Source organism: Eptatretus burgeri, chromosome 12, assembly GCF_056783735.1.
Source record: "Eptatretus burgeri isolate ZD-2024b chromosome 12, Ebu_testis_v1, whole genome shotgun sequence".
Classification (NCBI taxonomy): Eukaryota; Metazoa; Chordata; class Myxini; order Myxiniformes; family Myxinidae; genus Eptatretus; species Eptatretus burgeri.
The window spans coordinates 72688051-72693330 of NC_140972.1; the positions used below are offsets into that span (position 1 = coordinate 72688051).

Consider the following 5280-nt stretch of genomic DNA (forward strand, 5'->3'; position numbering starts at 1 on the left):
TGTCCAATTAATATCAAACCTTGAAAAGGCACATCCTCAGGTCCCCAGCAATATATCTGGCAAGTTTCAATTAGATCGGACCAGCGGTTGTCGAGAAACAGCGGTCACACACACACACACACACACACACACACACACACACACACACACACACACACACACACACACACACACACACACACACACAAACACAAACACAAACACAAACACAAACACAAACACAAACACAAACACAAACACAAACACAAACACAAACACAAACACAAACACACACACACACACACACACACACACACACACACACACACACACACACACACACACACACACACACACACACACACACACACACACACAGAGATTGCTGGAATTATAGATAGATGTCTGCCAAGAGCGAAGGATTGTGGCCGAGGTTGTTGGAGGCAGTCTTTCAGGTGTCACAAAGGCCTTTGCTGTGGCCACTTTCTTGCAAAGAAACTTGGAGCGTAATGATGCGAAAGAGTCAGATTGGGTCCTGTTTAACAAGGACACCATTGCCTTGTAACCAGTGGTTTTTACAGAAAATTGATCTACCATTGGTGTGCAAAAGACCTGGAAACAGGCATGCAAGACAGATTCACCCTTGATGACTTTTTGGAAAACAGATTTCTTCCCCACCCCAAAAATTCTTGAAGTCGTGTCACATCCGGAGAAGGCATGGGCAAACAATAGATCAGAGCAGACTCATCGTCACCAATCAACAGTTTCAGAACTTTGATGTTATCAACATTTGGTTTCCCCTTGTCTGACCAAAAGTACAGGTCCTTGCAGTCCTTCGTAGTTGCATGATACCCCAGCAATACAACAGATCTGTGTCTTTTCCAATCAGGGTTGTTGAATTGTAGGATGTCATTGATCACAATTGAATCATTTCTTCCTTGTCACAGACCAAACCTGTCCACAAAATTTCATCCGGATCCATCCCCAACTTTTTGAGATACCACGTTTTGAGAATCAATTTTGAGAATCATGGAAATAGCCACCCCCAGGAATCAGGTACACCAAGAGCCAGGTACCGAGCAGAACCGGCAGGAACTGTCCAACCGTCAGGAGCTATCAGGAGCTGTAACCAATGAGTGAGCAGGAGCTGTAACCAATGGGCAGGAGCTGAAAGGAACCATCAGGAGCTGTCAGCAACTATCAGGAAGACGGTCCTCCCATCCTTTTTATAGGCGACCCGTGTGGGCAGAGCCTCAAACAGACTTCAGCCAAATCCAGCTTGCTTATTGGCGCATCGCTGCACATGACCTCCAACCGTCAACCCCCGTGATCATTCATTCCCCACTTCCAAACAAGATGCAACTCCCAATTAACACAGTCCTGGCTTATGACGCCATGTTTGGGGCACTTGACAGGTGCCAGATGGCGTCCATTTGCCAGAATTACCGAGTGAAAACAGGGGGCGCTCACAAAACGTCAACGGCAGCCATCGCTGACCAACAGAATAAAACTGTCCAGAAAAAACTTGTGGTGTGTTTAATCAAATGTCCTGTAAGTCCAAAGCGTAAATAAATCGTCTATTTCCAAGCCAATGCATCCTGATGGAAGGGAGTAGAATGAGTCTCCATTGGGCTATCGGCTATCTCTTGCGTGTATGAATGTGTCGTAAAGAGGAAAAGGTTATCCCGTAAGAAAGGGAATCTGTTCTTTACCCTTCTCCAATGTATCAAAGACTTAGAATCCCATCAGACAAGGGGATGGGTCTATTCTGAACATGCATTTATGGAAATAACTGTCCGAGGACCTGGATGTTGTGTGCATGAGTCAGATCCGATTCTGAAATCCATAACACTACCCCTTCCCCTATCCCAGACTCGTCCCAAGTCGTCCAACAGCTGGAGACATCAGTTAAAAGTTACATCATTGCCATTAGAAGTTAGCATTACCGTGTGACATGCAGGTGAAGTTACCCCTTACCTGGTACATTTTAACTCATCTAGTTTAAATTGTTGCACACACTAAAGGGTTATGTCCCACTTGATGCATTGGGAACTACCTATCAGACTCACACAAACAACCTTATGCGACATCAAAATTGCTGGAATTTTTGAAACTAAAACACATAACTGGTGGGTTTTAATAATCTATGCAAATCTATACAACGATATACAATTTCTGACACAGGACCTACAGAAATTCAAAAGGAAAATTTTGGAGGGGAGGGCACCTGTTGACTTCCTGCCACCTTCATGCTCTTCGTTCCCTTCACCAGCACACCTAACAAAAACAAACCAACAGGCCAGTGACCAGCACACAGGCCATAAACGTTGTGGCCTTCCAAACAAAAATGATCAGAATAAGAACCAACAATAACTGACCCACTTCCTCCACCGAGCTACGTTTCTGCAGTTCATGGTGAGGGCAATTTGTAGCACAAGAAGTGGAGCAGAGTGGCATGAGACTGGTGCGAGGCTGGTATGAGGCTTGTTGAGGCTAGTATGAGGCTGCAGCAAGGGGGCAGTCCATAAGTGCGGTAGCATGTGGCTGCAGTAAATGCAGTTCAAACAAAACAAAACAAAACCATCATCATAATTGGAACGGTGTCACCTGGTATGAAGCTGCAGTGAGTGGCAGTCCACAGAACAGGTGGGGGTGGAACACAGACCACAGAGCAAATGGTGAAGTGAGGTGAGTGAAGGCAATGGATGCAGAGCAAGTGATCCAGCAAGTTGAGTAATGCAATGCTGGTCCTGGGGTTGGCGAGACAAATCAAAATTACAAGGCAAACAGCATGAAAGAAAAAAGGTAAACCAGGTAATGCCATCAAACAAACACCAGGTCCGACCAACATGGTCAGCCGGTCTCTGGTGTGCACATACCTGGGGCAGTGGCGGTGGTGCCGGGAGAGAGCTCGAGGTTGGCCTGACTCGTCCGCACCCATCCAACGTCTTTTTCCTCATATACATTACATTAGCCCCCCCGCTTTTTACAATTCGTTGCTACGTCTTGTCTCCTATATTCCACTATCCCATTGCCAAATTCATACCCAATCCCCCCCAAGGTTCTATGGAAAGAAAAAAAGAGCAGAACTACATGCAATCCTACATTTACATCGTGACAAGTCTTATTCTCAAGTCCTTCAGGAGGGCAAGCCCAGCAGCCGGCGATTATCCCGACAGTGGATGGTGCGAAGGGGTCTTCATCAATCCTAACTACGCGAGTATTGTTCCACTTTTAAACTGTCCCCAGGGTTATACCCGACCAAGAGGCCTTTGTCAAACTATGGAGTTCTAAAAACCCAAATTCCCATCGCCTACATGTTGGTGCTTTTACAATTTTGGGCCTTGCCCACCAAATTTTCTTTCTGTGCCATCGCACAATTTCGTGGCTGTGTAGTGTGGCTCCACTCGCAGGTCTGCCCACTTGCATACTCACCGTTAGCACCTGTAGGATGCTGGAGCCGCCTCCGAGCTTGCCTGTTCTTCACCCTAACATGGGGGATGCCCTCACTGGCACTCCCCCCACTCGATGCCCACATGGCATTTTGACACCCCGGGTCCCGCTGCTTGGGCACCTGGGCCCATTGAACACTGCACTAAACACGACACTGGCATGCCAGGCCCCTCTCCTCGGGTACCTGCGTCCACTAATATACATTGGCCCCCTGGACCTGCCTAGGGCCTCACCTGGCCGATGAGTTCCCAGCGCCTGGGGTGCCTGTTTCATCAGAACACTACGCTCACAAGCCACATCCCCAGCCGGTCCATTATCTCCTGCACCCCACACAAAACAAGAAGCGAATACTTCGTTATCACATTGCTGGGGGCAGTAAAAGTCGAGGTTAAGAATGATGACACGATTTTGCAGTTTTAAAATTTAAACGTAGACACGGTGAATTAGCATGCATGATGGGAAGAGTTGTGATGTTGGACAAATTTATATTTATAGCCCTCAGATCAAGGGACGTACGAGGCCATAAGTGTGACAGAAGACACAGGACAGAATAGCTAATTATATAACAGCGCGATGTCGCCGCGCTGTAAAATTTTTTTCCATAATTAGCACCAACCAACAACATCAATGTGTAAATTTATCTCATCCCCCGATCTAACTTTAAACTATCCCCCGGGTTTCCTTGGGTGGGATCCACTCTACCCATTCAATCCTTCACACCATGCACTCCGTTACTCATACTTATACCGGCCATTGTCCTGCCCTCACACTCATAATTCATCAACCACACAAAAACACATTTCCTTTCACCTACACAGCATCAACTAACTAATTTTCCCGAAGAAACTCGTGCACCCTTGTCTTCCCTTGTACTACGCACGCTCCCATTTAACTATACCCTGTATACCTCTCTACGTCCCCACTACATGTTCATTGTCTCCACCTAAACAGTCCCTATTGTCACTCTCAATCCATAAATTTATCCTAGCCCTCCCTCATGGTCACTGCTTCAGTACCCAAGAGGAAGCTACGCAGCAACGCCGACGCAGCTACGCCTACGCAGCCATGAGTCATGTCATTGGTTGGTAAATAAATGGCGCAGCAACGCGTCGTCATTGGTTGGTAAATAAATGGCGCAGCAACGCGTCATGTCATTGGTTGGTAAATAAATGGCCATAACTTGGGAAACACTTGTCCGATTAATATCAAACCTTGAAAAGGCACACACTCAGGTCCCCAGCAATATTGCTGGCAAGTTTAAATGAGATCGGACCAGTGGTTGTCAAGAAACAGCGGTCACACACACACACAACTGGAATTATATATATATATATATATTATATATAATTTCATTATATTGCATTGGTGGGTGGGGAACAAGAAAGAGTTCGCGAGGCCAGTGCCAGGCAGAAGGGCCAATCCAGCGGAGAGTTCCTGGGCACATCATACAAACACACTGATTGAGCAATCTTTTTCTTATATCTCTATTCTACCTCATCCCCTTTGGATGATATTCAGTCAGTGTGTTTGGACGACACACACGGGAACTCCATTATACCTTAACTGCGAATACGTGGACCCCCTGTATTCGCAGTTTATAAAATTCGACCTGCTTTGACATTCACGGCCCTGTGCTTCGCATATTCGGGGTTTTTCACGGGATTTTTGATTTCCCACCAAATGAATCATGAACCGTCGAGAACCTATCCCCCCCCTTTTTTCCACTGAAACAATGCCCTGCCATCCACGGCATTTTCCAGGAATGTATCACTTGTAAATAGTGGGGTCCAACAGTATATACAACTCTTTATTAACACTGACTCACTCATTCACTGATAATAATGTTAC

The 5280-nt window shown here is 46.3% G+C and overlaps 1 long non-coding RNA gene across 1 annotated transcript; it reads right to left on the reverse strand.

Annotated features, from left to right (window-relative positions):
* Window positions 1-271: 271 nt before the first annotated feature.
* Window positions 272-4659, reverse strand: LOC147015904 (uncharacterized). The gene is made up of 2 exons (XR_015049901.1): window positions 3666-4659; window positions 272-2729 (listed from the first exon to the last, which is right to left on the reverse strand). It is a non-coding gene; the product is annotated as an uncharacterized LOC147015904 (long non-coding RNA).
* Between the last annotated feature and the right edge of the window lie 621 nt (window positions 4660-5280).